At 40.3% G+C, this 26,448-nt stretch overlaps 2 non-coding genes across 2 annotated transcripts; one reads left to right on the top strand and one right to left on the bottom strand.

Moving 5' to 3' along the window:
- Positions 1-12,144: 12,144 nt before the first annotated feature.
- LOC148880886 (small nucleolar RNA R71) lies at positions 12,145-12,251 on the bottom strand. Its single transcript, XR_016106412.1, has one exon. It is a non-coding gene; the product is annotated as a small nucleolar RNA R71 (small nucleolar RNA).
- Positions 12,252-17,999: 5,748 nt separating this feature from the next.
- LOC148880885 (small nucleolar RNA R71) lies at positions 18,000-18,106 on the top strand. Its single transcript, XR_016106077.1, has one exon. It is a non-coding gene; the product is annotated as a small nucleolar RNA R71 (small nucleolar RNA).
- Positions 18,107-26,448: the final 8,342 nt, after the last annotated feature.

The following is a 26,448-nucleotide window of genomic DNA, read 5'->3' as shown; positions in this document are numbered from 1 at the left end:
AGCAGTTTTAGAAGGGGGAAAATATTTAGAGAGAAAACGGCTGGCCATTTCGTCCCACGTAGCTATTGATCCTGCCGGTAATGAATTCAGCCATGCTTTGGCTTTATCCTTCAAAGAAAATGGGAATAACCTCAACCTAATGGCGTCATCACTTACCCCATTGTGTTTGAAGGTGTCACAAATTTCTAAAAAGTTAGAAATGTGTGCATTGGGATCTTCGTGGGCCAATCCACAGAATTGCACCGTGTTTTGAATTATTTGTATGATGGAAGGTTTGATCTCAAAGTTGTTAGCAGCAATATTGGGCCTGATAATGCTAGAGGCAGCTCCAGTGAGAGTGGGTTTGGCATAGTCCATCATAGTCCTCTGCTCAGCCATTTCTTGAGCTTCTTGAGCTTCTTGTGCTTCTTGTCTGACTTGCCTAGCAGCTCTTAAACGGACACGGAGAGTCCGTTCAATCTCCGGGTCGTAAAGGATCTCTTCCAGTTCAGGTCTGCTTGTCATAAACTGTTAAGGTCAAAGCAATAAAAAGGCCAATATTCACAAAAGAAAATAAATAACTAATCCTATCACACTGAAAATGTAAAGTGAATTATTGGAATACAAAAACCTACATCCTATCATGAATAAATGAAGCCGATTATACTAAAAGCAGATTTAAACCAATCATCTTATTCAAGGTTTCTTTATCTACATCCATTGATTGCAACATCTGAATTCAGACCCAATTTAGTTAAGTTCAGATCTACAAGTCTTTGGTATTGTTAGTCCAGGGAAATTAACAAATAATAATTCAGATCTGAGCTGTATATTCATACACACTCATTGGTATACACTACAATATACATCCATTAAGGTTGGAATCAAATCTGTGATGCTTTAGGGCTGAAATCAGATCTGATCTGAAAAATATATTAAAAGGATCTGAATTAAACTAAAACCAATCCTGAGTTAGGCTTGGTTTAAGGATTTTAAGCTCTACAATTGAAGCTCAAACCTATATAGCTGATGCATATCAAACACTTGCTAAGACCTGAAAATTGGGTCTGCAATGTTTGGTATTGCAAGCTATTCGGTCCACACAACTTTTGTAGAAATCTGAAATCAGGTCTGCATTATTGGCATTGCTACTACTGCAAATTAGCAGGTTGTAGAACAGATCTGAGTTCAAGTTCAGCTCATTCTCAAAAGAGATCAAAGCTGGTCATCATAAAATTTTTTTTTTCTTTTTTTTTTTTTTTTATTTTGCAAAGAGCATCCAAGAATGTGTGGGTGTTCGAAAGCACAAACCTGACCTGAAATCAGGTCTGCTAACTGTTGTACTGTAGCAGCCCTACTACAGATCTGAATGCTAATAGAAATACTTGGAAAGTGCTAATTTTTATTAAATATCTGAGGCATAACAATTATTCAATCCAAACATACACCTCCTTAGCTAATGTAGCTCAGTTACAAGTGGATAAAGCAAATGTTCAGTTCACCCAAAATCCAAAATGTGCTCTGTATCAATTCAGTCCTCAACTATAGTTCAGATCTGTATTAGTTCAGATCTGAATTTTCTTTCTCATTCTTTGCTATCCAATTACCTTTGGGGTATGTCGGAGGTATCATAGGGTGAATTGGGCTGATGATGGCACCCAATTGACCTCAAAATTGTATCAGTTCAGGTCTGAGTTCATCTGAACTCAGATTTGAACTGAGCAGTTCTGCAATAGCAGAATTCAGGTCTGAACTCAAGTCTGAGTTCGGATCTGAATTCTCAATTGCCTTACCTTCAGTTATTGCTACCAAATTGTTTTTGGGGAATAGCAGAAGTGCCCTAGGGTGAATTGGGGTGGTGATGACACCCAATTCCCCTCAAAATTGCATCAGTTCAGGTCTGAGTTCAGAGGAACTCAGATCTGAACTGTTGCAGATCTGCAATAGCAGAACTCAGATCTGAACTCAAATCTGAATTCTGATCCGAATTCTCAATTGCTCCTCTTGTTGTTCAAAAGATCTCCCTCTTTTTTTTCATTATATATATATATATATATATATATTTTGTAATGGAAAAAGAAATAAAAGGCTGAAACACAAGCAATTCTTTTCGGCTGAGTGCTGTAGATCTGAAATCTGGTGATCTGAGTGCCGAATGCAACTCAGATCTGCAAAACTCATGTTTTTGTGAATTTTTTCTTTTTTTTTTTTCTTTTTGAAGGGAACAACACCAAGATTGAATAGAAATCAAATATGCCTTTATTAAAATGAAACTTAAACCATAAAAAAAAAGTAATCTATTTAAGAAAGAAGAAACATAACTACAGTAGTACAACAATTGCATTCAAAGCTAAAATGTAAAATTAAGCAAATTAAACCAACTATGAATGTAATGCTGAATGATACCAGATTAAGAATGCTCAATGTTTCCTAATATTGCTTCTATAAATCCCCGGCAACGGCGCCAAAAACTTGATGTGTGGCTCATTGTGACACTAGCAAGTGCACTAGCCGTTCAAGTAATAAAGTAGTGAGTGAAGTATCGTTCCCATGAGGATTTAGGAAACAATTACCAATACTAAATTGAGCACTTCTTATCTGATCAACAAATAAATCAAAACTTTAATGAAAGCTAAAAATCCTAAATTAAAATCTATGTAAATCATTGGCTCAATTGCCTTCAAATCAGGTTAGAAGAGTAAGCAGTAAATGTCAATCTCGGAATTCAGCAATCTATCAATTTGGATCATTCGAATAAATCATGATTGAGCCTTGGTTTGGTGAAACCCCAAGGTCATGAACTGCCTCTCTCAAGCGCATGTTCATCCTATGCATGAGTGACGGTTCTTCTATCTCTAGCAAGAATCTAATCCCCATGCATGCATTTCTTCAAACACTTCTAAGGCATCAATTCAAATCTGAATTGATCACCAACTGAATTGTGCAAGTTATCTCTAACCTTGCACTCAATTCAGTTCTTGAATAGTAGATCTGAATTCCTAGAGTCTCTCTCAAGCACTCTAGGAATTCCAAGCTGTAGATTAATTCGGACAATCTGAAAATTGCAGATCTGAATTCTCTTTCAAGCAATTCAGATCTTGCAATCTCAGATCTGATAATTCAGATCTGAGTTTTGAAGGTTAGTTGGCCAAATTAATCTACAATAACACCCTTATTCAAAAAACTTCAAGTACAATTCATGACCATTTGAATGAATCAACAAGATTTAGATTGCTGAACTGAAATTTTACAAGCTGAAATACATCAAGGAAGAATGGAAAAAAATGAGAAAGAATAAAGAAAATTTAACAAAGAAACTGAATTCGAATCAAAAGAGAATGAAACTACAATTGATTTATTACAAAAGATCTTTGAATCACAAACCCTCAATTCGAACTCACCTTCTCTTCTAGTTTGCTTGTCTTGAACTTACTTTAGCCCTTCTTCTTCTTCTTCCTTACGCCTAGCCTTCTTCTCTTCTCTTCTCTCAAGGTGGCCGAACCTCTAAGAGTGGGAGAGCCTTCCTCTCAAGCAATTGAACACCTCTCCCCCCTCCTAGAGGCCTCCTTATATATTTTTCAAGGGGGCTCTTGCCCCTTCTTGAAGCCTCTAGAATGGGGTGTATTACACCCCTTTCTTGAGCTTTCAAGAGCTCTCTTGAAAGCCTCCTAAGGGCTGCTATTTGGGCTGCACTTAGGCTCTCTCTTAGCACATGATAGGTATACATTGAACTGCTCTTTTGGGCTGAGAATGGGCCTTCCTTGCTAGGCCAAATTCTACTCATAGCTAGGCTTTCTTTTCTTGGGTTTTCTCAAGAAATTCACTTGCTCTTTTTGGGCCGAAGTGCTCTCTCTTGCTTCCACGACCGGGCTGGACTGAAATTGGTCTTTTTGAACATTCTTTTCTTGCCTTTTTCCTTCCTTTTCTTTGATTAATTATCCCTGAACTTATTCTTAGCATTAAGCTAAATTAAGGCAAAAATTAACGTGTGCTAGACAACCCCAAATCTTCAAGTGTCTAACACTTGGTTTCTTTCTGGTCCAAAGTTCATATGGAGTATTCGGAACCGATTTGGTTGGAACCCGATTCAGCACATAAATCACAGTCTCTAATGCGTAACCCCAAAAGGATGTGGGTAACTCTGAGTGTATGAGAAGCGACCGGACCATATCCAATAAGGTCCTATTCCTCCTCTCCGAAACACCATTAAGTTGTGGTGTAGCAGGAGGAGCTAATTGTGATAGTATCCCATTGTCCTTTAAGTAGTCCCTGAATTCATCAGAGAGATACTCGCCACCTCGATCTGATCGAAGGGCCTTAATTTCTCTCCCTAACTTTTTCTCGACCTCTTGTCTAAACTCTTTGAACTTTTTAAAGGATTCAGACTTGTGTCTCATTAGGTACACTTAACCGTATCGTGAAAAATCATCTATGAAGGTGATGAAATACACGTGTTGATTTCGTGTCCTAACACTCAGGGGACCACATACATCAGTATGTATTAGGTCAAGTGTGCCCGTAGATCTTTCAGGCTTACCGTTAAATGGCCGTTTCGTCATCTTGCCTTGTAGGCAAGGCTCACAAGTGGGAAGATCTTCTACAATTAGAAAATCCAAAGGACCATCCTTTACCAACCTTGTGATTCGGTCAACATCGATGTGGCCAAGTCGATAATGCCACAGACACGTGGGATTAACTATATCACGAGCTCTCTTCTTAGGGATTTCAGCCGACGTAGTTTCGGTTATGTTAGTTTCTAGAGAAGGATGTAGAACATAGAGACCGTTCTCCAGTTCCCCATATGCGATGAATCTGTTGTTTCTTTTAATAGTAATCGTATTAATAAAGAAGACAGAAAAACCATCTGCACACAGTTTTGAGACAGAAATCAAATTTCTCCTTAAATTTTGTACATAAAGACAGTCTTTCAGTACAATTATTCCTTCTCTAAAAATTAATTCCACGGTTCCTATGGCCGCGGCTGCAACAGTTGCAGTAGTCCCCAAGAAGAGTGTGACTTCTCCTTCACTCAGCCTTCTGCTTACCTTGAACCCCTGCAGTGAGTTACAAGCATGAGTCGAAGCCCCAGAGTCAATACACCAGGAAGCAGAAGCTACCAACAAATTGGTTTCTATAACACAAGTTTCGAAGTTACCTTTCTTGGATTCCAGGTAGGCAGGATAGTTCCTTTTCCAGTGGCCGTTCTTCTTGCAGAAGTGACAGGCATCCGATGCTTTGTCTTTCTTCTGCTTATTGCTCTTAGTGGCTTTCTTTTGAGGCTTCTTTGCCTTCCTCTTTCTCTTGCCTGTCTTGCCAGTTTCAACAAGCATGGCTACAGGCTCATCCTTTCTAATCAGTTCTTCAGCTCTTTGCAACATATTGCTGAGCTCTTGTAATCTGACATTCAACTTGTTCATGTTATAGTTCATGATGAACGGATTAAAGGAAGGAGCCTAAGAGTTAAGGATAGCATCTATCTGGGTAGCAAGGTCCAGCCCGGATCCAAGAGCCTTCAGTTCGTTGATGTATCCCATCATCCAAAGACAATGGTCGTGAACTTGTTGACCCTTGTACATTTGTGCGGTCGTGAACTGTTTCAAGACCTTTTGTCGAGTAGAACGATTCTGCTCTTCATACATTGTCCTGAGACTATCCAATATGTCTTTGGCAAGTTCGATCTGATCGAACTGCCTCTGTATCGGATTGTCTAAGGAGGCAATGATGTAACACCGGGCAAGGGAGTTTTTCTCCTCCCATTCTTGATAGTCTCTCCTTCGGGCCTCAGAAGCCCCATCACCCGGATGCTCCGGGGAAGGATTCTTTGCCACTTTGTCCAGCTTTTCAGAAGCTAGGACCAGAATAAGGTTCTTGTACCAATCAGTATAATTTGGGCCCTTCAACTTGTTGTCATCAAGTAGTTTTGCAAAAGATCCGTTTGCCATTTTCTGATAAAAGAGCAAACATCAGTCCACAACCTAATTTGATTCATGTTCATTTCATAGATATACATTTTAATCTACGATCCATTTCCATTTATTCGTCTCTGAGATTTCCCTCCTTTCTCAATGACGGAGACTACGGGTTGTCTCTGGAAATATGGGAAATCACATAGGGTGCATGGAGCCAACTGTTTCAGCTGCATAACCCCACCACCTTTCTTTGAAGGATCACATCCACTCATCATATGAGTTTTCCCTTTGGTCTCTGTCAGACAAGGTCCAGAGCCGTTTTTAGGTAAACCTTTCTGTCTAGTGAGTGCTTACCCATCATATTCGTGAACGCCAAGGTACCGTGAGAGAGTTCCCATTTTCTGGTTAAGCCCCTCCCACATCGGTCTATGACGCCCCTATCATTTTATGAAACACTCAGACAAGCCCAACAGCAAATGGATAGCCCATTTTCTGGTGCGTTTCCTCATTACTGAAGGACCCATCCTCATGCTAATTATGGAAGGCCTTTAGAGAGTTCATCATATGAATCTCCCTATCACATGCACTCATATTAGTTGGAGGGAACAAAATTACGCCCTAGTTTGATTTAGGTCAAACCAAAGTGGCTCCCACTGACTTTCATAAAGCTAGATTTCGGTGAGCCTAAAATCGGCTAGGGTTCCGCACGCAAACTCTTGATGAGGTGTGGGACCCACCACTGAGGGAATTCATCCAATGACCAAAAGGGATACCATGGCAATGATGTGCATTCAGCCATGGTGTGCGCAAGAGCCACTGTCGAATGAGCATGGGCCAAGTACTTATGGCCCATGTACGCAGCACATCACACATCCATACATCACATGCAGGGATAAATTGATCCAATCAATTAATTATCTGTAAGGCCCGTTGGAAGTCCATTAAAATTCCATAATATTAACCATTAATATTATCTAGGTATATGGGCTGAATTAGGGTTACCCAGTTCGGCCCATATAGCTTTATCCTTTGAAATGGGCTTTTGCAGTTCTAACTATTTAAAACTGGGCCTTTACAGGCTGGGCCGAATTAACCATTTAATTAAATATCAATCCTTAGGCCCATTAGTGGGAAATTAGGGCTGACAATCAGCCTTGATTAAACCCTAGAATTGGTCCAAACAATTTTGAACCAATCTTGGTTCAAATGGGTCTAGTGTTTGATTTTTAATTAAATCCTTAATTCAAGAAAATAATCTGAAATTAAATACTGATAAAAGGAAAAACAAGAATCAGTCAAACAGGGTTGTTCGCACAATCCTTCCTGCAAAACAGAGGTTAGATCACAGAATGCAGTTTCACAAACTGCAAATCACAGATAGCATTTCTCTTATCTGCGAAATCTCCTCTGCGCTGCCATCTTCGATCCAAAATAAAATAAATAGAAATCCTATTTCTATTAATAATTACATCAGATCGAATACCTATACATTGAGTCTAGAAAATAAAAAAAATTTACAGACCCAAAATAAGTCAAGAACTGCAATATCGCAGGTTCCCTGCGCAAACCAAGAATTCGATCTCCTCTTGTACGAACAACCCATAAACCAAGAAAATTATAAAGAACAATTCTAATTAATAATCAGATTTATTTAAAATTAATTTCAGATTATTTGCCCATCTGATTTGGGAACAAATTTCCCAAAACCAAATCTGCGCAAATTGGGTAGAACGCCTTCTCCCTAATAGCGCAGGTTCAGATCTGAAACAGAATGGTTCAAGATTTTAACCTGTGGCTCTGATACCACTGAAGGGTTGAGAGATCCATCACATGGACCATCAAAGATTGTGAAATAAGGGGCGAATTTCAAAAAAATTTTCTCTCCCTTCAACTGGGAATCACATTCCCTATTTAGAAAATCATATTTTCAAGGATAAATCTTGAACCTTAAACTGAACCAGATCTGAACCAAAAGGAATGGGCGAGAAAGATACCTGATACGGAGAAGCAATATCTCCCAACGAAGGTGTTCACGCCCAAGGATGGATCCAAAGACTACTCCCACTGAAGATGGCGCAGTGCAGGATGGAGTAGAATCAGCAGTGTTCTTCCCAAGAACTCTGTCCTTCGCAAGAAACAGCAGGATGGAACATGAGCACAACTTCCTTTTCAATCATTTCTCAAAGAATTGATGTCAAGATCCAATCTTTACTTCTCCCACAGCTGGAGATCGAACTGGCAAACAGGGCGGCAAGAGCAGGGAGGCGGCAAGAGAGTATTCGTAGGGTGCAGAATTCTCTCTTCTTGATTTCAGCACTAAAGAGGATCTGATGTGTTTCTTGGTCTCTCTCAAGGCTGTCGCCCCCTTCCTTCTTTTGTTAACTTGAAAAGATCAGCTCCTAATCCCATTAGGAGGTGCTTATCCAAATCATATTTGGATCAACCTTCTCTTCTAGTGATAAGGAAAAACCCTTATCTTATCTGCAGATTAGATTAGCTTTATCCTAATCTTATTAGGAGGTTTCTAGATCTGAATCACATTCAGATCTGGACTCTCTGAGTGAATAGGATTAAGACCCTATCCTAATTGCTAATCCATCTCAGAATTCGCCCCTTTAATTAACTAAATTAATAGCCCAGTTCGAAATGGGCTTTAGGCCCATTAAGCTTATGTGATCACTTAACCTTCCTAACTGCTGCCCAGTTGGGCTTCCCTGTATGGCGTGAGACCCAAGCATTGATCTACACATCAGCCACATGGGTTCGGCCCAGCCTTTGTTACAAGGCCTGGTCGAATACACTGTTAAAGACAGTGCATCCCCTGAAACCCATCAAATGGGCTCTATGGGCCCAACACTTACCCTAACTGGTCCCTGGGCCAAGCCACCTTGTAACACCTAGGGACTGTGGGCAGATGCAAGATTAGCCCATCAGGTATTATCCTCAATGGTCTTACACTTAACCTCTCAGCCCATAATGATCATACACTGCCCGACAAGAGAGGACCTCTCCCTCGGCTGCAAGGAACAGTGTTGCACTCTCCACTTTTATGGATCCCGGGAATTAAAACCTTTTGCAAACATTTTAGAAACCATAATATATATACTTTTATATCTCATATAAAATATACTTTGCAAAATAAATCTCAACGGTTGAAATCGGCTACCGGCAGTCTTGGTTTCCAACAGTAAGAATGCATCCCCGATCATTACCTTTGTCTGACAAAGGGGCTGATCCTGTCACTATGATCACCCACTCAAATGAATTCTCGGATTGTCCCAACATACCCAGGTTTTGATCCCCGCTAAGGATCTCACTGATTGGTACATCAAAGACAGCCCGATCTGACACCTAGTGCAGTATCATAATCGAGTCTAGGGGTCGGGTGTAACTTTCCAGTTTTGCCCATCAATCTCCAAGGTCCAGGACAATACTAGCTATCTGGTCCAGTTCAAAGATTCAATTAATCCCACACTGTATGTGCCTAGGGTCTCACCCCGGTAGCTGAGACAAGCCTCCCCAACCGACTTGGTGGCACCACAGTGTCAGCCTTGTCAGGATAGATCTCCCCAGACCGACCCACTGGCTGTGAACATTCTAAACTAACATGAGTCTCAATAAGTGTCTAGTTTAAGGGTAATACACAGAAACATACAAAGGGAACATGAATCAAATATGTACTTTTATTCATTTACAATAAATCATAAAGTACATCAATTTTGATTGAAGCTAAGGGCATACAAAACTGCCTAACAGAGTTGTCTAATGAGGCAATGACAAAGCAACGGGCTAGGGAGTTCTTATCCTCCCAATCTTGGTAGTCCCTCCTACGGGCCTCTGAAGCCCTATCACCCGGACATTCCAGAGTAGGATTTTTCACCACTTTATCTAACTTTTCAGAAGTTAGGACCAACATAAGATTTCTGTACCAGTCGCATAGTTTGGGCCCTTAAGCTTGTTATCGTCTAGGAGCTTTGCAAATTGACCGTTTGCCATTTTCTGATAAAAAAACAAAAACATTAGTCCACAACCTTAGTTTGATTCTTGTTACCTACATAGATATGGCTTTTAATCTATGTTCCATTCCCATTTATTCATCTCTGAGATTTTCCCTCCCTTCTCGGTGACGGAGTGATGAGACCAAAACGAACCCTAATTTTATCCCCTAATATTCACTCTTTTACATTTATTTAGCACTTAAATGGACTCATTACTCTTGTATTTCGATTCAGGGCAATAAAGAAGGCAATTGGAAGAAAATAGGGCAAATCGGGTGATTTTGCACAATTTCGGCGACAGTCAGTAATCTGGGCCTAACTCTCAATTCTGGACACCGAATTGGACAATTCAAGAAGCATTAGAAAGATGAAAGGAAGGCCCACAACTTTTATGTTTTGGGTTTTGACAGATTCGGCATGCATCGAGTACGAAAACGAGCCCAAAGTCGGAGCAAGTTCGCAGCCAAGCCCATTTCACAACTTAAGCCCAACTCGCAAAAGTACCTTGAAGCAGCCCAACTCGAATTCAAGAGTTAAGAGTCCGAATTTCGAATGTAATCTACAAGGAGAGAGTTTTATCAGATCTAAAGTCTTGAATGTAATCCTAGAGAGATAAGAAGATTGAGATTAGAGCATTAGATAAACGATAGGATATGATTAGTTCAAGATAAGATCAAAACACCCTAAAGATAAGATGATCTCCTAGAAGGAGTTGGAAAACAGCCCTCTCCTTTGGCTATATAAAGAGGGGGGCGAACCAACTCTACAATCACTCATTCCAAGATCCAAGAGATCATCAAGAAGATCAAGAAGCAAGAAGGCAGTTCGGCTATGGAGAAGAAGAGCATGGAGATTGCGCAGATCATGAGCAGCTAAGCTTCTTTTTCTGGTTCAAGGGGGGAGGTTCGTTTGTGCCATTGTGAGGTTCTGTAGTTACTTTATATTCTTTCTTTTTAATTCAAGTATTCATTGGTTCTTGTTCACATTTTTATTGGATGTTAATGTTAATTAGTCTGACAAACTGAATTAATGTTGATTTTCCTACTACTATCCATGATTTCGGTGATCCGTAATTGTCACGAATAATGGTACAAGTAGCAATTAGGTTGCTATTTTTTGGGTCAATTGTTCGTGGCAGCCTTTGACCAATGTTTTAACATGGTTCAACCTAAAAGAATCGATGGAACAAAATTCAGTAATTGCAGCTATCTCAATTATTGTTATTTTGGTTTAACTGTTTTCACAAATCTTAATGCTATCATTGTTTAACATGGAACGCTATCGTACCCAGTTGAGTGGTGATAAGTGTTGATCGAATGCTGGGTTTGGTCAACTGAATTAGGAAAACACAAGGTTTATTATGGCTATCCTAATAAATCTAAGGTTAAATGCTTGAATTGCAAGAATGCTGAATTGTACCTAGGATCGATGGCCAATCGATTCAACCCGAACCCTTGAACCAGAATTTGGTAAGACTGATTTTTCTCTTAGTTTGTTATTCTTTTAATTTTAGTTATTTAATTTTCCCACACAATTACTTTATCCATTCGGCTAAGAGATTACTGATTTGCTCCCTGTGGGATTCAACCTAGAACCACTTTTATTGCAAATATTTTATTGTGGGACTAGTAATAATTTTGAGGGCTTCGACAAACCCGTCAAAATTTTGGCGCCGTTGCCGGGGAGCAACTTTAATTTCTTAGCTATTACCTTCCTCTTGTTAACCTCTTTTGTTTTATGACTCGTGCTTCTCAATGAGGTGAACTCGAGTACAATCCCGAAATTGAGATGACCACCCGTCGTTTAAGAAAGGAGGCGAAGAAAAGGTAGGATCGTTCACCAAAGAAGGTGAATTCAGATTGTGATCTTCCCATCTTCGAAGAAGTAGAAAGAATGGCTGACAGAGAGAGGACATTAAGGGAGTTGGCTGCACCAATTATGAACCAACAACCTTTATGCATCACGTACCCCACTCTTGAGGTAGCCTTTGAACTCAAATCTGGTTTGATTCAATTATTACCTCTGTTTCATGGTTTCCCAGGTGAGGACCCTCACAAACATCTAAAGGAATTTCATGTCGTCTGTTCAAGCATGAAACCCCATAGTATGATCGAGGACCAGGTAAAACTCATAGCCTTTCCATTTACTTTAAGAGATAAAGCAAAGGATTGGTTGTATATTCTCCCGGTTCAGTACACACATGGGATGAAATGAATAGGATATTTTTAGATAAATATTTTCCTGCATCTCGGGTTGCAAATATAAGAAAAGAAATATGTGGAGTTTGGCAGTTTGGTGGTGAGACATTATATGAATATTGGGAAAGGTTTAAGCAACTTGTTGCTAGTTGTCCCCACCACCAAATTCCTGAACAATTGTTAATCCAATACTTCTATGAAGGGCTTCAGCCCATGGATAGAAGTATGGTCGATGCAGCCAGTGGAGGAGCTCTAGTGAACAAGACACCTGAAGCGGCCAGGGAATTAATCTCCAATATGGCCGAAAATTCTCAGCAATTTGGTACAAGGACAGAAGGTACCATTCGAAGGGTTAACGAGGTAAGCCATGCAAATTTAGAAAACCAGATTTCTGATTTAACTGCCTTGGTTAAGCAGCTCGTAGCAGGACAGTTACAAACTGCCAGGGTGTGTGGTATCTGTTCGATCCCTGGACATCCTACGGACATGTGTCCATCATTACAAGATGGCCCGATGCAGCAAGTCAATGCCATGGGAGGATTCCCGGGCCAGCCCCAACAAAAGTATGATCCTTACTCCAATCATTACAATCCGGGGTGGAGAGATCATCCAAACTTAAGCTACGAGACCCAAGGAGGACAGCAAAAATATCAGCCCCAATTTCTCAGTCGACAGCCCCAGTTTTCAACACCCATCACAGCGCAAAGCCAACCCCCGAATTCAGGTATGTCTTTGGATGAAATAGTTAAGGCTCTAGCTACTAATACTCAGCAATTTCAGCAGGAAACAAGAGCTAGCATTCAGAATTTGGGGAACCAAATTAGCCAACTTGCCACTTCCATCAGCAAGTTGGAGGCGTAGAACTCTGGGAAACTACCCTCACAAACGGTAGTTAATCCGAAAGAAAATGCAAGTGCGGTGGTGTTGAGAAGCGGAAGAGAGTTGCAGTCCCAACCAAGTTCACCATAGAAGGCAGCCAAGGAAGAGGAAGGACAAGGGTCAAACGATAGCCACATTGAGGTAAAATCGGACCCCCCGAGTTGGCGAGTATCTCTCTGACGAATTCAGGGACTACTTAAAGGACAATGGGATAGTATCACAATTAGCTCCTCCTGCTACACGACAACTTAATGGTGTTTCGGAGAGGAGGAATAGGACCTTATTGGATATGGTCCGGTCGCTTCTCATACACTCAGAGTTACCCACATCCTTTTGGGGTTACGCATTAGAGACTGCGATTTATGTGCTGAATTGGGTTCCAACCAAATCGGTTCCGAATACTCCATATGAACTTTGGACCGGAAAGAAACCAAGTGTCAGACACTTGAAGATTTGGGGTTGTCCAGGACACGTTAAGAGAACGAGTGCAGACAAGTTGGAATCCAAGACCAGCCGTTGCCTATTTGTAGGCTACCCAAAAGGCTCTGTAGGTTACCTATTCTATGACCCAAGTGAGCAGAAAATGTTCTGCAGTCGTAATGCGCAATTCTTGGAAATCGACTATATCCTGGACACCCATCGTCAGGAAGTTGTTCTTGATGAGGAGAGCTCAGGAGCAGTGGGAGATGTCCCACAAGTTCTAGGTAGTGACCAACCTAGAAGATCCACTCGGGTATCCAGGCCACCAGTCCGTTATGGTTATGACCAGGATAGGTACCTGGTGGAAACCTTGACTAGTGAGGAGGGTCCCGTGACTTACACGGAAGCTATGTTGGGCATAGATTCCCAGAAATGGGTGGAGGCCATGAGAGCAGAGATGGACTCAATGGAGACTAATGGAGTCTGGACTCTAGTAGATCCGCCCTCCGGGGTTAAAGAAATTAGTTGCAAATGGATTTACAAGAGTAAGAAGGGCCCCGATGGTAAGGTTGAGACCTTTAAGGCTCGTCTGGTGGTGAAAGGGTACACTCAGAAAGAGGGCATCGATTATGAGGAAACCTTTTCGCCTGTGGCCATGCTTAAATCCATTAGGATCCTGCTAGCTGTAGCAGCATACCATGATTATGAGATTTGGCAAATGGATGTCAAAACTACATTCCTGAATGGAGATCTTACTAAAGATATCTATATGCAGTAGCCGCAAGGCTTCATTGCTGCAGGTCAGGAAAACATGGTATGTAAACTTAATAGATCCATTTATGGACTTAAACAAGCTTCTAGAAGTGAGAACATCCGTTTTGACTCTGTAGTCAAATCGTTTGACTTCGAGCAGAATCCGGATGAACCCTGTGTCTACAGGAAGTACAGTGGAGATAAGGTTACCTTCTTGGTTTTGTATGTAGATGACATTCTACTCACAGCAATTCTCCATGAAAGATCTTGGAGAAGCCTCCTATATACTGGGTCTTCGACTCTATAAAGATAGATCGAAGTGGATAATAGGATTATCCCAATCTGCCTACATTGACAAAATAGTCAAAAGATACAGCATGGAAAACTCCAAGAAAGGAAATGTTCCTTTCAGGCACGGAATCCACTCGGGTATCCAGGCCACCAGTCTGTTATGGTTATGACCAGGATAGTTATCTGGTGGAAACCTTGACTAGTGAGGAGGATCCCGTGACTTACACGGAAGCTATGTTGGACATAGATTCCCAGAAGTGGGTGGAGGCCATGAGAGCAGAGATGGACTCAATGGAGACCAATGGAGTCTGGACTCTAGTAAATCCGCCCTCCGAGGTAAAAGCAATTAGTTACAAATGGATTTACAAGAGGAAGAAGGGCCCCGATGGTAAGGTTGAGACCTTCAAGGCTCGTCTGGTGGCGAAAGGGTACACTCAGAAAGAGGGCATCGATTATGAGGAAACCTTTTCGCCTGTGGCCATGCTTAAATCCATTAGGATCCTGCTAGCTGTAGCAGCATACCATGATTATGAGATTTGGCAAATGGATGTCAAAACTGCATTCCTGAATGGAGATCTTACTGAAGATATCTATATGCAGCAGCCGCAAGGCTTCATTGCTGCAGGTCAGGAAAACATGGTATGTAAACTTAATAGATCCATTTATGGACTTAAGCAAGCTTCTAGAAGTTGGAACATCCGTTTTGACTCTGTCGTCAAATCGTTTGACTTTGAGCAGAATCCAGATGAACCCTGTGTCTACAGGAAGTACAGTGGAGATAAGGTTACCTTCTTGGTTCTGTATATAGATGACATTCTACTCATTGGAAATGATGTAGGTATGTTAACTATGGTGAAAGTATGGTTATCACAGCAATTCTCCATGAAAGATCTTGGAGAAGCCTCCTATATACTGGGTCTTCGACTCTATAGAGATAGATTGAAGCGGATAATAGGATTATCCCAATCTGCCTACATTGACAAAATAGTCAAAAGATACAGCATGGAAAACTCCAAGAAAGGAAATGTTCCTTTCAGGCATGGAGTCACTCTCTCCAAGAACATGTCTCCCAAGACTTCTGAGGAGATTGACGGCATGAAAGACGTTCCCTATGCGTCTGCCATAGGGAGCATCATGTATGCCATGCTGTGCACTCGTCCTGACATAGCTCAGGCAGAGAGCTATTGATGTACTTTATGACATACCAAGGGAACATGAATCAAAATTGATGTACTTTATGAGTTTATTGTAAATGAATAAAAGTGCATATTTGATTCATGTTCCCTTGGTACGTTTCTGTGTATTACCCTTAAACTGCACACTTATTGAGACTCGTGTTAGTTTAGAATGTTCACAGCCAATGGGTCGGTCTGGGGAGACCTATCCTGACAAGGCTGACACTGTGGTGCCACCAAATCGGTTGGGGTGGCTTGTCTCAACTACCGGGGTGAGACCCTAGGAACATACAGTGTGGGATTAATTGAATCTTTGAACTGGACCAGATTTCCAGTATTGTCCTGGACCTTGGAGATTGATGGGCAAAACTGGAAAGTTACACCCGACCCCTAGACTCGATTATGATACTGTACTAGGTGTCAGATCGGGCTGTCTTTGATGTACCAATCAGTGAAATCCTTAGTGGGGGTCAAAACCTGGGTATGTTGGGACAATCCGAGAATTCATCTGAGTGGGTGATCATAGTGACAGGATCAGACCCTTTGTCGGACAAAGGTAATGATCGAGGATGCACTCATTGTTGGAAACCAAGACTGCCGGCAGCCGATTTCAACCGTTGAAATTTGTTTTTGCGAAGTATATTTTATATGAGATATAAAAGTATATACATTATGGTTTCTAAAATGTTTGCAAAAGGTTTTAATTCCCGAGATCCATATAAGTGGAGAGTGCAACACTGTTCCTTGCAGCCGAGGGAGAGGTCCTCTCTTGTCGGGTAGTGTATGATCATTATGGGATGAGAGGTTAAGTGTAAGACCATTGAGGATAATACCTGATGGGCTAATCTTGCATCTGCCCACAGTCCCTGGGTGTTACAAGGTGGCTTGGCCCAGGGACCACTTAGGGTAAGTGTTCGGCCCATAGAGCCCATTTGATGGGTTTCAGGGGGTGCACTGTCTTTAACAGTGTATTCGACCCGGCCTTGTAACAAAGGCTGGGCCGAACCCATGTGGCTGATGTTTAGATCAATGCTAGGGTCCCACGCCATACAAGGAAGCCCAACTGGGCAGCAGTTAGGAAGGTTAATTGAGCACATAAGCTTAATGGGCCTAAAGCCCATTTCGAACTGGGCTATTAATTTAGTTAATTAAAGAGGCGAATTCTAAGATGGATTAGCAGTTAGGATAGGGTCTTAATCCTATCCTCTCAGAGAGTCCAGATCTGAATGTGATTCAGATCTAGAAACCTCCTAATAAGATTAGGATAAAGCTAATCTAATCTACAGATAAGATAAGGGTTTATCCTTATCATTAGAAGAGAAGACTGATCCAAATATGATTTGGATAAGCACCTCCTAATGGGATTAGGAGCTGATCTTTTCAAGTTAACAAAAGGAAGGAGGGGGCGGCAGCCTTGAGAGAGACTAAGAAACACATCAGATCCTTTTTAGTGCTGAAATCAAGAAGAGAGAATTCTGCACCCTGTGAATACTCTCTTGCCGCCTCCCTGCTCTTGCCGCCCTGTTTGCCAGTTCGATCTCCAGCTGTGGGAGAAGTCAAGATTGGATTTTGACATTAGTTCTTTGAGAAAGGATTGAAAAGGAAGCTGTGCTCACATTGCATCCTACTGTTTCTTGCGAAGGACAGAGTTCTTGGGGAAGAACACTGTTGTTTCTGCTCCATCCTGCACTGCGCCATTTTCAGTGGGAGCAGTCTTTGGATCCTTCCTTGGGCGTGAACACCTTCATTGGGAGATATTGCTTCTCTGTATCAGGTATCATTCTCTCCCATTCCTTTTGGTTCAGATCTAGTTCAGTTTAAGGTTCACGATTTATCATTGAAAATATGTTTTTCTAAATTGGGAATGTGATTCCCTGTTGAAGGGAGAGAAAAATTTTTGAAATTCGCCCCTTATTCCGCAATCTTTGGGTGTCCATGTGATGGATCTCTCAACCCTTCATACTCCACCCTGGGTTGTATATATTTGAGTAGGGATTGAAATTCGGCCTGCCAGCATGAGAAATAAAATTAGCATTCGCATGGGAAATAAAAGGACCACTTAATGGACAATCAGAATTAGCATGTCCTATTTGACCACATGAATCGCATGAGATGCTAGATGATGCATTAATGGCTGCAATATTAAAGGTGTCAAGTTTCTTATTCAGATTAGCATTTTGCGTAGATAGGGCTGCAAGGGAATTGATGTGGTGTACTCCCCTCTGATTGGTTTGGTCATTACTCCACCGGTAGCTGTTTGACACCATCTCCTCCACTAAATCATAAGCTTCCTCTAGAGTTTTTGTCCTAATTGTGCCACCTACGGCTGCATCAATAATTGATTGACTAGAGGGGGTAATACCATTATAAAAAGTCTAAATTTGACGCCAAGTTGGTATCCCATGGTGAGGACACTTCCTAAGCATATCCTTGAATCGTTCCCATGCTTCATACAAAGATTCCCTCTCAAATTGAGCAAAAGTAGTAATATCATTAATTAATTTTGCTGTTTTGGAGGGGGGAAATATTTAGCCAAAGATTTTTGGGTTAGATCATTCCAAGTGGTATTACTTCCTACAGGGAGTGAGTTAAGCCAATCTTTAGCTCTATCACGCAATGAAAAAGGAAATAATCTAAGCCTAATAGCATCATCACTAACTCCATTATGTTTAAATGTATCACATATTTCTAGGAAGTTAACAATGTGTGCATTAGGGTCATCACTTGGCAACTCACTAAACTAAATACTTGTCTGGACATCTGAATTATTGCAGGCTTGATTTCAAAATTATTGGCCTGAAAGGTGGGCTTGCAAATGCTAGATGTCGCCCCATCAATTGTTGGACAAGCATAGTCCAAGAGGGTGAGATTTGCTTCTGGCATCTCTCCTTCAATCTCTATTGCTAGTTTACCAATAACAACCTCCTCTCTTGTCTTAACTCTATTGGCTCTTTGCAACAAGTGAAGGGTCCTCTCAATTTCTGGATCAAATTCTGCTAGTCCCTCTCTTCTAGTGCATGTCATGCACTAGTAAATCTGAACCAGCAAAAATCCAAACAAATAAAATAAAATAAAAATAAAGAATAAAACATAAATAAAAAAAAAATCCAAATTAACCAAGGTTAACAAGTTCTAATATTATTTTAGGATTAAATCCCTGACAACGGCACCAAAAACTTGATAGCTATGAATATAACCCTAGCAAGTGCACTAGTTATCAAGTAGTATAAAAATATCGTTACCATGGGGATTTAACAAAATAAGTATTAGAACTCAAGTCTTCCCTAATTATTTATACAATCGAAATTCAGATTTGAGGGAGCAAGAACTACTGAAAATAAAAACTAGGAAAAGAAGATAAAAGCAAGGACAATCAACAATGGAATATGCAAATGATGAAAATGCTAGGGCTTTAGGTCCACCCAACCAATCTAATGAATATTGATGGATACGATTAACCAAGATTAATTGTTCTTTCCATAAGTTGAAGTTTTTCCCAATTTTATTTAATTTTCTTTCCCAAGATATATTAAACATATTTCCATCAAGTAACCCCTCGATCCCTCGACTAGAGTTTTCAATAATAGAAATGCATGAAGTGCAAGAAAAACTCATATATTCATATGTATCATGTGTATATATCCCTATATACCATTCAATTCACACCATGAACTATGTGGTCGAGTATATAAATTCCTCTCCCGATTCATTCATATACACCGAATCAACTAAGAGATGGCCACTCCTAATCGCATTAAGCAAATAATTCATAGACTATATGGAAATCAAAATCTTGGATAATGTTAGACAGTTTTTGTATGCCCTTAGCTTCAATCAGAATGATGTACATTATGTGTTTATTGTAAATGAATAAAAGTACACATTTGATTCATGTTCCTGTGGTATGTTTCTGTGTAATTCCCTTAAACTGGACACTTAATGTGACTCGTGTTAGTTTAGAATGTTCACAGCCAGTGGGTCGGTCTGGGGAGACCTATCCTGATAAGGCTGACACTGATGTGCCACCAAGTCGGTTGAGGTGGCCTATCTCAGTTACTAGGGTGAGACCCAAGGCACATTTAGTGTAGTATTAATTGAATTTTTGAACCGGACCAGATTTCTAGTATTGCCCTGGACCTTGGAGATTAATGGGCAAAACTAGAAAGTTACACCCGACCCCTAGACTCAATTATGATACTGCACTAGGTGTCGGATTGGGCTGTCTTTGATTTACCAATTAGTGAGATTCTTAGCAGGGGTCAAAACCTGGGTATGTTGGGATAGTCTGAGAATTCATCTGAGTGGGTGATCGTAGTGACAGGATTAGCCCCTTTGTCGGACAAAGGTAATGATCGGGGATGCACTCTCTCTGATGGAAACCAAGACTGCCAGCAGCCAATTTCAAGCGTCGAGATTTGTTTTGCAAAATATATTTTATACGAGATATAAAATTATATACATATTATGGTTTCCAAATTGTTTGCAAAAGGTTTTAATTCTCGGGATCCATATAAGCAGAGAATGCAGCATTGTTCCTTGCAGCCAAGGGAGAGGTCCTCTCTTGTCAGGCAGTGTTTGATCATTATGGGCTAAGAGGTTAAGTGTAAGACCATTGAGGGTAATACCTGATGGACTAATCTTGCATCTGTCCACAGTCCCTGGGTGTTATAAGGTGGCTTGGCCCAAGGACCATTTAGGGTAAGTGTTGGGCCCATAGAGCCCATGTGATGGGTTTCAGGGGGTGCACTGACCATAATAGTGTATTCGGCCAGGCCTTGTAACAAAGGCTGGGTTCAACCCATGTGGCTGATGTGTAGATCAATGTTTGGGTCCCACGCCATACAAGGAAGCCCAACTGGGCAGCAGTTAGGAAGGCTAAGTGAGTACATAACCTTAATGGGCCTAAAGCCCATTTCAAACAGGGCTAATTTAAGTAGTTAAATTAAGGGGGCGAATTCTAAGATTGGATTAGTAGACAGGATTGGGTCTTAACCCTATCCACTCAGAGAGGCCAGATCTAAATGAGATTCAGATTTGGAAACCTCCTAATGTATTAGGAGAAGGTTGATCCAATTTGTAGATAGGATAAGGGTTTACCCTTATCACTTAAAAGGCGGAGGGGGCAGCAGCCTTTAGGCAACACAGCAACATCACTGCAAGTCTTCAGAGCTGAAATCACAGAAGAGAGATTTCACCATACCTGCGAAAATTCTTTCTTGTCGCCTCCTTCCTGTTGCCGCCTCACCTGTTAGTTCGATCTCCAGTTCAATGGGAGAAATCAAGATTCGATCTTGATATCAGTTCCTTGTGAAGGGACTGATAGGAAGCTGTGCTCACGTGCCATCCTGCTATTTCTTGCAAAGGATTAGGTTCTTAGGGAGCAGTCTTTGGATCCTTCCTGGGGCATGAACACCTTCGTTGGGAGACATTATTTCTCCGTATCAAGTATAATCCTCTCCTACTACTTTTGTTCAGATCTGGTTCAATTTATGGTTCAAGATTGATCCTTGAAAATATGATTTTCTAAATAGGGAATACAATTCCCAGTTGAAGGGAGAGAATTTTTTTTGAAATCCGCCCACCTTATTCCGCAAGATTTGGGCGTCCATACAATGGATCTCTCATCCCTTCAGATAAATCATAAAAAAAATATATTCATTATCATGGTTCGACTTTCCACAGCCCTAGTTAAAAAACCAAATCAGTCCATAATAAAGGAAATAAAGCAAATAAGATGAAAGAAAAAACTCATGAATTCACCTAGGATGCTGAGATCTCCTCTTCTTCTTGCCGCCACCTCCTTCTTGAAGCTTTCTTGATCTCCTTCTTGAAGTTCTTGAAGACCTTCTTGATTCACTTCAAAGGGACTTTAGAAATTCCTCCAATTGTTGATTGATGCCTCTAGTCTGCCCCCTACTTCTTTATATAGTCTAAAGGGGAGGGGGTGGTCTCCTACTCTCTCTTGAAGTTAATCTCTCAAGAATAGAAAGTCCTAGTCTAATCCTACTCTAATCTCTTTATCTAATGAACTCATTCTCTTTATATTTCTGAGATTACATCATGAATTTAGATCTGGTAAGACTCTTCTCAGTTTCTTGTTCTTGGATTCGTATTAGACCCCCTCTGCGAATTGGGCTTCAACCAGGCTTTTCTGCAAGTTGGGCTTCAGCTGCGGATTGGGCCTTCCTACGAATTTGCCCCAACTTCGGGCCCAGATTTGATTTTGATGCAGGCCGAATCTGTGAAAGCACAAAACATGAAAGCTGTGGCTTTTTCTCTTATCTTTCCAGTGAATCTTGAATCAGCCCAATCGGAGTTCGGATACACGAGTTAGGCCCAAATTATTAAACAGTGCCGAAACTATGAAAAATCATCCGAATTGCTTGAACCGAAATAAAAATATGATAAGTTCTACTCTTATCAACTAGGTCAGGCCAAATCACCCCTCATTAATTTCTCCCCTCCCTGTGTTAGGGGTCCTGACCTTGTGCGGGGAGGTCATGATGAGGTTGGGTCAATTTGGCCCATCTTCCTTCGGGTCGGTATCCGGTTCGATGGCCAGACCTCAATGACCCACTTGGTTCAATCGAGGACCCAGATCGTGTACCAAGGATGCACATACATCATGCAGATTACCCCACAGATGTTATAATGCATGCTCAACTATTTTTGCCTCGAGAGGCATGCAACTGGTTTCTACGAAAACCGTAGGATTGCATCGATCTGGACCATCCAAGATTGGATATCATGGCTATAAATAGAGACCTTGGGGTCCCATTTTTGTCACTTTGCTTTGGAGATTTCATGATTTGGGGATCGCACTTTAGGTTCCAGTACGGTGGTGTCCACTCTTGTCTTCGAGGTTGCTTTCTCTTCTCTTCGGGTAAGCTTTCTTTGCTCCAGTTTGTTTTCTTTGTTCCAGTATGAGTATTAGTAGCTTTAGCTTCCTTAATGAAAATGAGTCTGACTAAGCTGAGGAAACCTCCTTGGCTCGTGACTATGAGTCCGGCCAGCTGAAGCAACCTCCTCGGCTGAAGAACATGAGGTCTACGCAAGCAAACCACCAAGCAGATCCTGAGGGAGTAAGTCATCTGGTAGGAAGGCATCGCCCTCCAAACCACCAAGCAAAAAGACTTTGACCTCCAATGTGCTAGCAGATCCTGAGGTCCAGATAAGTTCGGTCCTTCAATTCTATCACCCGAAAAACTCCAAGATCTGATCATCAAGTACAACTTTCCTGATAACCTTGGGTATTTTATCCCCTTTGAGGGATATCCCTAGCAACACGATTTCGATGAGATCACAGTCTTCAAGGAACAACTCACTACTGGGCTACACTTCCCTCTTTACCCTTTCGTTGTCGATTTCATCAAATACTTTAACATTACTGTGGACCAACTACACCTGAACTTGGTTTAAACCATAGTAGGGATCATCTCTATTTTCCATGACTTGGATTTCCCCTTAAGCATAAACTTACCATTATAGGTACCATTATAGGCTCTCGATATAGTTACTTCTTGATGAGGAGAGCTCAGGGTCAGTGGGAAATGTCCCACAAGTTCCAGGTAATGACCAACCAAGAAGATCAACCCAGGTTTTCAGTCCTCTAGTTCATTTTTGCTATGACTAGGATAGTTACCTGGTGGAAGTTACAACCAATGAGGAGGATCCCATGACTTATACGGAAGCTATATTGGGCATTCCTTAAAGTGGGTAGATGCCATGAGAGCTGAGATGGACTCAATGGAGACCAACGAAATCTGGACTCTAGTAGGTCCGCCCCCTGGGTAAAAGCAATTGGTTGCAAACGGATCTATAAGAGGAAGAAAGGCCCCGATGGTAAGTGTAAAAGCAATTGGGCAGTGTTTGATCGTTATGCGCTGAGAGGTTAAGTGTAAGACCATTGAGGGTAATACCTGATGGGATAATATTGCATCTGCCCACAATCCTTGGGTTTCTATAAGGTGGCTTGACCCAGGGACCATTTAGTGTAAATGTTGAGCCCATTAAGAGCCCATGGTGATGGACTCGGGGGTTCACTATCACCTATAGTGAATTCGGCCAGGCCTTGTAATAGAGGTTGCTGGACCCATGTGGCTCATGTGTAGATCAATGTTTGGGTCCCACGCCATACAAGGATACCCAACTGGGCAGCAGCTTGGAGGATAAATGAGCACATGGACTTAATGGGCCTAAAGCCCAATTCGAACTAGTTTAATATGATTAATTAAAGAGGGGCGATTCTAGGATTTAGATCAACTGATATGATAAAGGATTGTCCCTATCCACTCAGAGAGTCCAAATCCAAATAAAGATTTGGATTAGGAAACTCCTAATTAGATTAGGAGGGCTGATCTTTATTTGCAGATAAGATAAGGGATTATCCTTTTTCTTAAAGAGAGTCTAGATCCAAATACAAGATTTGGATTAGGAAACTCCTAATGGGATTAGGAGAACCTCTCTTTAAGGCTATAAATAAAGGAGGAGGGTGAACCCCAATTCACCCAATCAGATTATTGATACAAGAGAGAAGACAACTACAGTTGGACTGACACTATCTTCTGCTCTTGCCTTCTCCTGTTGTTGCTACCATTGTCAGTTCAATCTCCACCTGTAGGAGCGATCAAGAAAGGTTCTTGATATAAGTTTTTGGAGAAAAACTTATCTGAAGTCGTGCTCACTCGCCCTCCATTAGATTCTTGGTGAAGAATCAAGTTCTTGCTGAAGAACCACCCTACTGATTCTGCTCCACCCTACACTATGTCATCTTCAGTGGGATCAATCTTTGTTGATCTCCTTGGGCATCAACACCTTCATTGGGAGTTGATACTACTCTATATCAGGTATATCCCTCTTCTACCTTTTGGTTTCAAATCTGGTCTGGTTTAAGGTTCAAGATTGATCATTGAAAATGCAATTTTCTAAAATAGGGAATGTGATTCCCACATGGGAGAGAGAAATTTTTGAAATTTCTCCCAACCTACCTGTAGGTTTTGGCCATCCATATGATGGATCTCTCATCCCTTCAAGTAGGGATCATCTCTATTTTCCATGACTTCGACTTCTCCTTAAGCATAGAGTTACCATTGTAGGTACCACTATAGGTTTGGGCCTTAATGTTTCACATACTTATATGGGTACCGCTATACTTTAACATTTCACATACGTATATGTTTGGACTTACCGTTGTAGGTACCATTATAGGCTCTTGATAAACTTACTTCACTATCACAGTAAATAGAAATTGGAGCCATAGGGTTAGGCCAAAGTTTTATATCCAATAATAAATTCTTAATCCATTCAACATCTTTTTCAATAGCCGCTAAAGCTATGAATTCAGATTCCATGGTCGACTAAGATATATAACTTTGTCTCTTGGATGCCCAAGAGATCACACACTCACCAAGGACAAAAATCCATCCAGAGGTGGATTGTTATCTCCATTACCAGTAATCTAACTTGCATCAGTGTACCCTTCTAGTAGAATAAGCCAAGTTCTAAGGTTATTTTTAGGTACCCAAGAACTCTCCCAATTGCCTTCCAATGCTCTACACCGAGATTACTTGTAAACCGATTAAGTTTACTTACTGCAAATGCAATATTATGTCTAGTACAAAGCAAAGCATACATCAGACTTCCGATTGCACTAGCATACTCAAGTTGTGCAATTGCTCTAACAAAAGTGAACTCAAGTTTAGAAATGGAAGATGCAGTTGTACAAATTGTAGAATTTTTATTATTCTATGTTACTTCAGATTCATATAAACTACACATTTCAAATAATAAACTATTAATTTCTTGTTTTCTTTTTTATAATATGAATATTCATATTTTCACAATATCTTTCAAGTAAAATATCTAAACCATCTTTTCTAATCCTAGGATCTAACATAGAGAAGAAATGTTCTCCCAATATTTCTTAAATTTATTTTCCATTATTTCAACAATGCTTTTGATTTGTGGTTTCTTTCTATATTTTGCAAAACAATCACTAATCATCATTAATTGATAAGTTAAATTACAACTACTTGGATAATAAATACTCGATAATTCATTAGTTGCATCGTAAAAATGTTTTAGAAAATCTCTTATACAAATTGACATTACCCAATCTTCCTCAAATATAATACTAGTAGACATTTTTGCATTATAAAAGTCACTAAGAGTTTGTTTGTGAGAAACACAACTTTCTAACATAGTGTAGGTAGAACTCCGTCTATGTTTAACATCTAACATAAAATGTTTATATTTCAAACCATAATTTTGACATAAGAAGTTAAGTTATTGTTTTCTTACTCCATAACTTTTAATATATATAATATAATTTCTAATTTAAAAATATGAGTATAAGTAATATTTAAAGCTTCCTGCATACATAAATTTAAGTTGTAACATATACATCTGATATTAAATAATTTACCATTTAAACATGGTTTTAATTGAGATTTTAAAATATTTATTGTTGAATCATTATTACTAGCATAAACAAAACTAATAGAAAATAATTTATTGTCAATTCCATAAGATTGTAAAGTATTTAAAATACTTATCGCCATAGCTGGACCAGTATGTAGCCATTCAAGCCTATTAACACTTAAAATTCTTTTACATAAAAGCCAATTTTAATCAATAAAATGTCCGATAACACAAATATAACTTATGTAAAATTTAGAAATCCAAATATTAGAAGTAATTACAACTTTAGAATTAAGATTTGATAACATATAAATTAAATTTTGTTTATATGAATAACAAATTTTTAAAGCATTTTTCAAGTTTAGTATCTTCAGCTAACAAAAATGGTTGTTCAGCATGTACAACGTATTTTTCTAATTCTTGCCTC

This window comes from Nelumbo lutea, chromosome 1 (assembly GCF_056320005.1).
Source record: "Nelumbo lutea isolate HS-2025 chromosome 1, American lotus-T2T, whole genome shotgun sequence".
In the NCBI taxonomy this organism is placed as follows: domain Eukaryota; kingdom Viridiplantae; phylum Streptophyta; class Magnoliopsida; order Proteales; family Nelumbonaceae; genus Nelumbo; species Nelumbo lutea.
This window is presented reverse-complemented; position numbering and strand designations above follow the sequence as displayed.